The following is a 12,149-nucleotide window of genomic DNA, read 5'->3' on the forward strand; positions in this document are numbered from 1 at the left end:
GCTCAGGACGCCCAAGCCCACTTTTTATGGTTTGGTCCCAAGCGGACTGTATCTCTTACAAACACACACACACACTTGTACACACAGGTTCTCCAAATACCCCAATGGACCTCATTTTTCCAATATCTACTGTTTACAATTTGACAAAAAAAAATGTATAATTTAAAAAATATTTTTCTCATATTGTAGTTTTATTTATGTACAATAATTCTTTCTTTGTTTTTGTTCTTTTGTACCTTGTGAGTTGGACATTTATTCTCAATAAGGATCACAATAATTGGTTTTAGTTTGATTGTCTGCACTATAATGTTGATCTTTTTTTCCCTGTTTCAAATGCAAAATCTAATTTTCTGATCGGGCCAATGAATAATAAACTGTTTCATAATGTCTGTGATTTTTTTTTTTTTTTCTGACAAAAAAAGATGAAAGATTTGATTTCCTGCAGTCGTTCTTTTTCCTTTTCTTTTCTTTTTTTAATTTTGCAATGAACGTCTGGCAACGCTGATTAGATCTGTCTTTGTGCATGTGTAAAATATTTTACTGGTTATGTTATATTCAATTTGGTAAAAAAGAGAAAAAAAAACAGAAAAAAGAAAATTGCCATTTTTGCCACACATTTCAGCTGTAATGTTGTGTAAGGTAGTATTCACTGGATGCTAGAACCTTCTTTTCAAAACCACTATTCTTCTAATAAATTTTGTTGTGAAAATAAAATGTGACTCCAGTGTGTATTGATTTGTTTCAAAAAAAACTTTTAAAACATCATACTATACTATGTCGTCTAAAATGAGCCAAAAAATGTTTTAAACATTTTTTAAATTCCAAAATGTGACCAAAACATCAGACTATACTATGTCATCAACAAAAACGACATACTAAACTATGTACTCCAATATATGACAAAAGAGGGCATACTATACTATGTCATCCATCATTTTTTGAAAAAAAAATTTGGTCCAAAATTTGACAAAAACGACATACTATACTATGTCGTCCAAAAAAATTTGAATTTTTTTTTCTGGTCCAAAATTAGACAAAAACAACATACTATACTATGTACTCCAATATATGACAAAAGAGGGCATACTTTACTATGTCATCCATCATTTTTTGAAAAAAAAGGTTTTGGTCCAAAATTTTACAAAAACGACATACTATACTATGTCGTCCAATATATGACAAAAGAGGGCAAAATATAATATGTCGTTCAGCATTTTTTTTTAAAAAGTCCAAAATCTGCAAAAAATTTTGAAAACCATTTTTTGGTCCAAAACTTGACAAAAACGTCATACTATACTATGTAGTACGTCATACTATACTATGTCTCCAAAATGTGACCATTTTTAGAGAAAAAAAATTGGTCCAAAATTGGACAAAAACGACATACTATACTATATCTCCAAAATGTGACCATTTTTGGATAAAAGAAATTTGTTCCAAAATTGGACAAAAACGACATACTATACTATGTCGTCCAAAATCTGACCATTTTTTTGAAAACCAATTTTTTGGTCCAAAATTTGACAAAAACGCCATACTATACTATGTAGTACGTCATACTATACTATGTCTCCAAAATGTGACCATTTTTGGAGAAAAAAAATTTGGGCCAAAATTTGACAAAAACGTCATACTATACTATGTCGTCCAAAATCTGACCATTTTTTTGAAAACCATTTTTTTGGTCCAAAACTTGACAAAAACTTCATAATATACTATGTAGTACGTCATACTATACTATGTCATCCATCATTTTTTGAAAAAAAAATTTGGTCCAAAATTTGACAAAAACGACATACTATACTATGTCGTCCAAAAAAATTTGAATTTTTTTTTCTGGTCCAAAATTAGACAAAAACAACATACTATACTATGTACTCCAATATATGACAAAAGAGGGCATACTTTACTATGTCATCCATCATTTTTTGAAAAAAAAGGTTTTGGTCCAAAATATGACAAAAACGACATACTATACTATGTCGTCCAATATATGACAAAAGAGGGCAAAATATAATATGTCGTTCAGCATTTTTTTTTAAAAAGTCCAAAATCTGCAAAAAATTTTGAAAACCATTTTTTGGTCCAAAACTTGACAAAAACGTCATACTATACTATGTAGTACGTCATACTATACCATGTCTCCAAAATGTGACCATTTTTAGAGAAAAAAATTTGGTCCAAAATTGGACAAAAACGACATACTATACTATGTCTCCAAAATGTGACCATTTGTGGATAAAAGAAATTTGTTCCAAAATTGGACAAAAACGACATACTATACTATGTCGTCCAAAATCTGACCATTTTTTTGAAAACCATTTTTTTGGTCCAAAACTTGACAAAAACGTCATACTATACTATGTAGTACGTCATACTATACTATGTCTCCAAAATGTGACCATTTTTGGAGAAAAAAAGATTTGGGCCAAAATTTGACAAAAACAACATACTATACTATGTCGTCCAAAAAGTTTTGAAATTTTTTTTGGGCCAAAATTTGACAAAAACGACATACTATACTATGTCGTCCAAAATCAATCAATCAATCAATCAATCTTTATTTATATAGCCCACAGTTTACAAAACATAGTTTGTCTCACGGGACTTCACAGGGTTGGTAACATCCTCTGTCCTTAGACCTTCGACCAGGGTAAGGAAAAACTACCAGGGAAAAAAAAACCCTTGTAAAAGGGAAAAAGGGTAGAAACCTTAGGGAGAACCACAGGTGAGGGATCCACTCCCTGGACGGACAGACGTGCAGTAGATGTTACCCAAAACATACAATACACAATGACAAGAATAAAAAGTGAAAAAAAAAGTCGTAATAGCAGACTCTTTCAGGTCTTCTGAGAATATCTGATGATATTAAAAATGCTGTGTAATATCATTGTGTTCCTGGTGCTCGTCTCTTTTACCGTGACAATAAAACGAGGTTACCCTGCTCCCCCGCAGGCGCATTAAGGCGACACTAATTAGTTTTTTTTTTGTGAAGATTTTTTTTGTGAAAATCTGACCATTTTTTTGAAAACCATTTTTTTGGTCCAAAACTTGACAAAAACTTCATACTATACTATGTAGTACGTCATACTATACTATGTCTCCAAAATGTGACCATTTTTGGAGAAAAAAAATTTGGGCCAAAATTTGACAAAAACAACATACTATACTATGTCGTCCAAAAAGTTTTGAAATTTTTTTTGGGTCCAAAATCAGACAAAAACGTCATACTATACTATGTAGTACGTCATACTATACTATGTCGTACTAAAAAAAATTTGGGCCAAAATTTGACAAAAACGACATACTATACTATGTCGTCCAAAATCTGACCATTTTTTTGAAAACCATTTTTTTGGTCCAAAACTTGACAAAAACTTCATACTATACTATGTAGTACGTCATACTATACTATGTCTCCAAAATGTGACCATTTTTGGAGAAATAAAAATTGGTCCAAAATTTGACAAAAACGACATACTATACTATGTCGTCCAAAATCTGACCATTTTTTTGAAAACCATTTTTTTGGTCCAAAACTTGACAAAAACTTCATACTATACTATGTAGTACGTCATACTATACTATGTCTCCAAAATGTGACCATTTTTGGAGAAAAAAAATTTGGGCCAAAATTTGACAAAAACGACATACTATACTATGTCGTCCAAAATCTGACCATTTTTTTGAAAACCATTTTTTTGGTCCAAAACTTGACAAAAACGTCATACTATACTATGTAGTACGTCATACTATACTATGTCTCCAAAATGTGACCATTTTTGGAGAAAAAAAATTTGGGCCAAAATTTGACAAAAACTACATACTATACTATGTCGTCCAAAAAGTTTTGAAATTTTTTTTGGGTCAAAAATCAGACAAAAACGTCATACTATACTATGTAGTACGTCATACTATACTATGTCTCCAAAATGTGACCATTTTTGGAGAAAAAAAATTTGGTCCAAAATTGGACAAAAACGACAAAATGTCGTCCAAAATCTGACCATTTTTTTGAAAACCATTTTTTTGGTCCAAAACTTGCCAATACGTCATACTATACTATGTAGTACGTCACACTATACTATGTCTCCAAAATGTGACCATTTTTGGAGAAAAAAATTTTGGTCCAAAATTTGACAAAAACGACATACTATACTATGTCGTCCAAAATCTGACCATTTTTTTGAAAAACGTTTTTTTGGTCCAAAACTTGCCAATACGTCATACTATACTATGTAGTACGTTATACTATACTAGTACTCCATAATGTGACCATTTTTGGAGAAAAAAATTTTGGTCCAAAATTTGACAAAAACGACATACTATACTATGTCGTCCAAAATCTGACCATTTTTTTGAAAAACGTTTTTTTGGTCCAAAACTTGACAAAAACGTCATACTATACTATGTAGTACGTTATACTATACTAGTACTCCATAATGTGACCATTTTTGGAGAAAAAAATTTTGGTCCAAAATTTGACAAAAACGACATACTATACTATGTCGTCCAAAATCTGACCATTTTTTTGAAAAACGTTTTTTTGGTCCAAAACTTGACAAAAACGTCATACTATACTATGTAGTACGTTATACTATACTAGTACTCCATAATGTGACCATGGTCCAAAACTTGCCAATACGTCATACTATACTATGTAGTACGTTATACTATACTAGTACTCCATAATGTGACCATTTTTGGAGAAAAAAATTTTGGTCCAAAATTTGACAAAAACGACATACTATACTATGTCGTCCAAAATCTGACCATTTTTTTGAAAAACGTTTTTTTGGTCCAAAACTTGACAAAAACGTCATACTATACTATGTAGTACGTTATACTATACTAGTACTCCATAATGTGACCATTTTTGGAGAAAAAAATTTTGGTCCAAAATTTGACAAAAACGACATACTATACTATGTCGTCCAAAATCTGACCATTTTTTTGAAAAACGTTTTTTTGGTCCAAAACTTGACAAAAACGTCATACTATACTATGTAGTACGTTATACTATACTAGTACTCCATAATGTGACCATTTTTGGAGAAAAAAATTTTGGTCCAAAATTTGACAAAAACGACATACTATACTATGTCGTCCAAAATCTGACCATTTTTTTGAAAAACGTTTTTTTGGTCCAAAACTTGACAAAAACGTCATACTATACTATGTAGTACGTTATACTATACTAGTACTCCATAATGTGACCATTTTTGGAGAAAAAAATTTTGGTCCAAAATTTGACAAAAACGACATACTATACTATGTCGTCCAAAATCTGACCATTTTTTTGAAAAACGTTTGTTTGGTCCAAAACTTGACAAAAACGTCATACTATACTATGTAGTACGTTATACTATACTAGTACTCCATAATGTGACCATTTTTGGAGAAAAAAATTTTGGTCCAAAATTTGACAAAAACGACATACTATACTATGTCGTCCAAAATCTGACCATTTTTTTGAAAAACGTTTTTTTGGTCCAAAACTTGACAAAAACGTCATACTATACTATGTAGTACGTTATACTATACTAGTACTCCATAATGTGACCATTTTTGGAGAAAAAAATTTTGGTCCAAAATTTGACAAAAACGACATACTATACTATGTCGTCCAAAATCTGACCATTTTTTTGAAAAACGTTTTTTTGGTCCAAAACTTGACAAAAACGTCATACTATACTATGTAGTACGTTATACTATACTAGTACTCCATAATGTGACCATTTTTGGAGAAATAAAAATTGGTCCAAAATTTGACAAAAACGACATACTATACTATGTCGTCCAAAATCTGACCATTTTTTTGAAAACCATTTTTTTGGTCCAAAACTTGACAAAAACTTCATACTATACTATGTAGTACGTCATACTATACTATGTCTCCAAAATGTGACCATTTTTGGAGAAAAAAAATTTGGGCCAAAATTTGACAAAAACGACATACTATACTATGTCGTCCAAAATCTGACCATTTTTTTGAAAACCATTTTTTTGGTCCAAAACTTGACAAAAACGTCATACTATACTATGTAGTACGTCATACTATACTATGTCTCCAAAATGTGACCATTTTTGGAGAAAAAAAATTTGGGCCAAAATTTGACAAAAACTACATACTATACTATGTCGTCCAAAAAGTTTTGAAATTTTTTTTGGGTCAAAAATCAGACAAAAACGTCATACTATACTATGTAGTACGTCATACTATACTATGTCTCCAAAATGTGACCATTTTTGGAGAAAAAAAATTTGGTCCAAAATTGGACAAAAACGACAAAATGTCGTCCAAAATCTGACCATTTTTTTGAAAACCATTTTTTTGGTCCAAAACTTGCCAATACGTCATACTATACTATGTAGTACGTCACACTATACTATGTCTCCAAAATGTGACCATTTTTGGAGAAAAAAATTTTGGTCCAAAATTTGACAAAAACGACATACTATACTATGTCGTCCAAAATCTGACCATTTTTTTGAAAAACGTTTTTTTGGTCCAAAACTTGCCAATACGTCATACTATACTATGTAGTACGTTATACTATACTAGTACTCCATAATGTGACCATTTTTGGAGAAAAAAATTTTGGTCCAAAATTTGACAAAAACGACATACTATACTATGTCGTCCAAAATCTGACCATTTTTTTGAAAAACGTTTTTTTGGTCCAAAACTTGACAAAAACGTCATACTATACTATGTAGTACGTTATACTATACTAGTACTCCATAATGTGACCATTTTTGGAGAAAAAAATTTTGGTCCAAAATTTGACAAAAACGACATACTATACTATGTCGTCCAAAATCTGACCATTTTTTTGAAAAACGTTTTTTTGGTCCAAAACTTGACAAAAACGTCATACTATACTATGTAGTACGTTATACTATACTAGTACTCCATAATGTGACCATGGTCCAAAACTTGCCAATACGTCATACTATACTATGTAGTACGTTATACTATACTAGTACTCCATAATGTGACCATTTTTGGAGAAAAAAATTTTGGTCCAAAATTTGACAAAAACGACATACTATACTATGTCGTCCAAAATCTGACCATTTTTTTGAAAAACGTTTTTTTGGTCCAAAACTTGACAAAAACGTCATACTATACTATGTAGTACGTTATACTATACTAGTACTCCATAATGTGACCATTTTTGGAGAAAAAAATTTTGGTCCAAAATTTGACAAAAACGACATACTATACTATGTCGTCCAAAATCTGACCATTTTTTTGAAAAACGTTTTTTTGGTCCAAAACTTGACAAAAACGTCATACTATACTATGTAGTACGTTATACTATACTAGTACTCCATAATGTGACCATTTTTGGAGAAAAAAATTTTGGTCCAAAATTTGACAAAAACGACATACTATACTATGTCGTCCAAAATCTGACCATTTTTTTGAAAAACGTTTTTTTGGTCCAAAACTTGACAAAAACGTCATACTATACTATGTAGTACGTTATACTATACTAGTACTCCATAATGTGACCATTTTTGGAGAAAAAAATTTTGGTCCAAAATTTGACAAAAACGACATACTATACTATGTCGTCCAAAATCTGACCATTTTTTTGAAAAACGTTTGTTTGGTCCAAAACTTGACAAAAACGTCATACTATACTATGTAGTACGTTATACTATACTAGTACTCCATAATGTGACCATTTTTGGAGAAAAAAATTTTGGTCCAAAATTTGACAAAAACGACATACTATACTATGTCGTCCAAAATCTGACCATTTTTTTGAAAAACGTTTTTTTGGTCCAAAACTTGACAAAAACGTCATACTATACTATGTAGTACGTTATACTATACTAGTACTCCATAATGTGACCATTTTTGGAGAAAAAAATTTTGGTCCAAAATTTGACAAAAACGACATACTATACTATGTCGTCCAAAATCTGACCATTTTTTTGAAAAACGTTTTTTTTGTCCAAAACTTGACAAAAACGTCATACTATACTATGTAGTACGTTATACTATACTAGTACTCCATAATGTGACCATTTTTGGAGAAAAAAATTTTGGTCCAAAATTTGACAAAAACGACATACTATACTATGTCGTCCAAAATCTGACCATTTTTTTGAAAAACTTTTTTTTGGTCCAAAACTTGACAAAAACGTCATACTATACTATGTAGTACGTTATACTATACTAGTACTCCATAATGTGACCATTTTTGGAGAAAAAAATTTTGGTCCAAAATTTGACAAAAACGACATACTATACTATGTCGTCCAAAATCTGACCATTTTTTTGAAAAACTTTTTTTTGGTCCAAAACTTGACAAAAACGTCATACTATACTATGTAGTACGTTATACTATACTAGTACTCCATAATGTGACCATTTTTGGAGAAAAAAATTTTGGCACAAAATTTGACAAAAACGACATACTATACTATGTCGTCCAAAATCTGACCATTTTTTTGAAAAACGTTTTTTTGGTCCAAAACTTGACAAAAACGTCATACTATACTATGTAGTACGTTATACTATACTAGTACTCCATAATGTGACCATTTTTGGAGAAAAAAATTTTGGTCCAAAATTTGACAAAAACGACATACTATACTATGTCGTCCAAAATCTGACCATTTTTTTGAAAAACTTTTTTTTGGTCCAAAACTTGACAAAAACGTCATACTATACTATGTAGTACGTTATACTATACTAGTACTCCATAATGTGACCATTTTTGGAGAAAAAAAGTTTGGCACAAAATTTGACAAAAACGACATACTATACTATGTCGTCCAAAATCTGACCATTTTTTTGAAAAACTTTTTTTTGGTCCAAAACTTGACAAAAACGTCATACTATACTATGTAGTACGTTATACTATACTAGTACTCCATAATGTGACCATTTTTGGAGAAAAAAAGTTTGGCACAAAATTTGACAAAAACGACATACTATACTATGTCGTCCAAAATCTGACCATTTTTTTGAAAAACGTTTTTTTGGTCCAAAACTTGACAAAAACGTCATACTATACTATGTAGTACGTTATACTATACTAGTACTCCATAATGTGACCATTTTTGGAGAAAAAAATTTTGGCACAAAATTTGACAAAAACGACATACTATACTATGTCGTCCAAAATCTGACCATTTTTTTGAAAAACGTTTTTTTGGTCCAAAACTTGCCAATACGTCATACTATACTATGTAGTACGTTATACTATACTAGTACTCCATAATGTGACCATTTTTGGAGAAAAAAATTTTGGTCCAAAATTTGACAAAAACGACATACTATACTATGTCGTCCAAAATCTGACCATTTTTTTGAAAAACGTTTTTTTGGTCCAAAACTTGACAAAAACGTCATACTATACTATGTAGTACGTTATACTATACTAGTACTCCATAATGTGACCATTTTTGGAGAAAAAAATTTTGGTCCAAAATTTGACAAAAACGACATACTATACTATGTCGTCCAAAATCTGACCATTTTTTTGAAAAACGTTTTTTTGGTCCAAAACTTGACAAAAACGTCATACTATACTATGTAGTACGTTATACTATACTAGTACTCCATAATGTGACCATGGTCCAAAACTTGCCAATACGTCATACTATACTATGTAGTACGTTATACTATACTAGTACTCCATAATGTGACCATTTTTGGAGAAAAAAATTTTGGTCCAAAATTTGACAAAAACGACATACTATACTATGTCGTCCAAAATCTGACCATTTTTTTGAAAAACGTTTTTTTGGTCCAAAACTTGACAAAAACGTCATACTATACTATGTAGTACGTTATACTATACTAGTACTCCATAATGTGACCATTTTTGGAGAAAAAAATTTTGGTCCAAAATTTGACAAAAACGACATACTATACTATGTCGTCCAAAATCTGACCATTTTTTTGAAAAACGTTTTTTTGGTCCAAAACTTGACAAAAACGTCATACTATACTATGTAGTACGTTATACTATACTAGTACTCCATAATGTGACCATTTTTGGAGAAAAAAATTTTGGTCCAAAATTTGACAAAAACGACATACTATACTATGTCGTCCAAAATCTGACCATTTTTTTGAAAAACGTTTTTTTGGTCCAAAACTTGACAAAAACGTCATACTATACTATGTAGTACGTTATACTATACTAGTACTCCATAATGTGACCATTTTTGGAGAAAAAAATTTTGGTCCAAAATTTGACAAAAACGACATACTATACTATGTCGTCCAAAATCTGACCATTTTTTTGAAAAACGTTTTTTTGGTCCAAAACTTGACAAAAACGTCATACTATACTATGTAGTACGTTATACTATACTAGTACTCCATAATGTGACCATTTTTGGAGAAAAAAATTTTGGTCCAAAATTTGACAAAAACGACATACTATACTATGTCGTCCAAAATCTGACCATTTTTTTGAAAAACGTTTTTTTGGTCCAAAACTTGACAAAAACGTCATACTATACTATGTAGTACGTTATACTATACTAGTACTCCATAATGTGACCATTTTTGGAGAAAAAAATTTTGGTCCAAAATTTGACAAAAACGACATACTATACTATGTCGTCCAAAATCTGACCATTTTTTTGAAAAACTTTTTTTTGGTCCAAAACTTGACAAAAACGTCATACTATACTATGTAGTACGTTATACTATACTAGTACTCCATAATGTGACCATTTTTGGAGAAAAAAATTTTGGTCCAAAATTTGACAAAAACGACATACTATACTATGTCGTCCAAAATCTGACCATTTTTTTGAAAAACTTTTTTTTGGTCCAAAACTTGACAAAAACGTCATACTATACTATGTAGTACGTTATACTATACTAGTACTCCATAATGTGACCATTTTTGGAGAAAAAAATTTTGGCACAAAATTTGACAAAAACGACATACTATACTATGTCGTCCAAAATCTGACCATTTTTTTGAAAAACGTTTTTTTGGTCCAAAACTTGACAAAAACGTCATACTATACTATGTAGTACGTTATACTATACTAGTACTCCATAATGTGACCATTTTTGGAGAAAAAAATTTTGGTCCAAAATTTGACAAAAACGACATACTATACTATGTCGTCCAAAATCTGACCATTTTTTTGAAAAACTTTTTTTTGGTCCAAAACTTGACAAAAACGTCATACTATACTATGTAGTACGTTATACTATACTAGTACTCCATAATGTGACCATTTTTGGAGAAAAAAAGTTTGGCACAAAATTTGACAAAAACGACATACTATACTATGTCGTCCAAAATCTGACCATTTTTTTGAAAAACTTTTTTTTGGTCCAAAACTTGACAAAAACGTCATACTATACTATGTAGTACGTTATACTATACTAGTACTCCATAATGTGACCATTTTTGGAGAAAAAAAGTTTGGCACAAAATTTGACAAAAACGACATACTATACTATGTCGTCCAAAATCTGACCATTTTTTTGAAAAACGTTTTTTTGGTCCAAAACTTGACAAAAACGTCATACTATACTATGTAGTACGTTATACTATACTAGTACTCCATAATGTGACCATTTTTGGAGAAAAAAATTTTGGCACAAAATTTGACAAAAACGACATACTATACTATGTCGTCCAAAATCTGACCATTTTTTTGAAAAACGTTTTTTTGGTCCAAAACTTGACAAAAACGTCATACTATACTATGTAGTACGTTATACTATACTAGTACTCCATAATGTGACCATTTTTGGAGAAAAAAATTTTGGTCCAAAATTTGACAAAAACGACATACTATACTATGTCGTCCAAAATCTGACCATTTTTTTGAAAAACGTTTTTTTGGTCCAAAACTTGACAAAAACGTCATACTATACTATGTAGTACGTTATACTATACTAGTACTCCATAATGTGACCATTTTTGGAGAAAAAAATTTTGGTCCAAAATTTGACAAAAACGACATACTATACTATGTCGTCCAAAATCTGACCATTTTTTTGAAAAACTTTTTTTTGGTCCAAAACTTGACAAAAACGTCATACTATACTATGTAGTTCATTATACTATACTAGTACTCCATAATGTGACCATTTTTGGAGAAAAAAATTTTGGCACAAAATTTGACAAAAACGACATACTATA

The sequence above is a fragment of the Microchirus variegatus genome (assembly GCF_963457635.1).
Source record: "Microchirus variegatus genome assembly, chromosome: 23".
NCBI classification, from domain to species: domain Eukaryota; kingdom Metazoa; phylum Chordata; class Actinopteri; order Pleuronectiformes; family Soleidae; genus Microchirus; species Microchirus variegatus.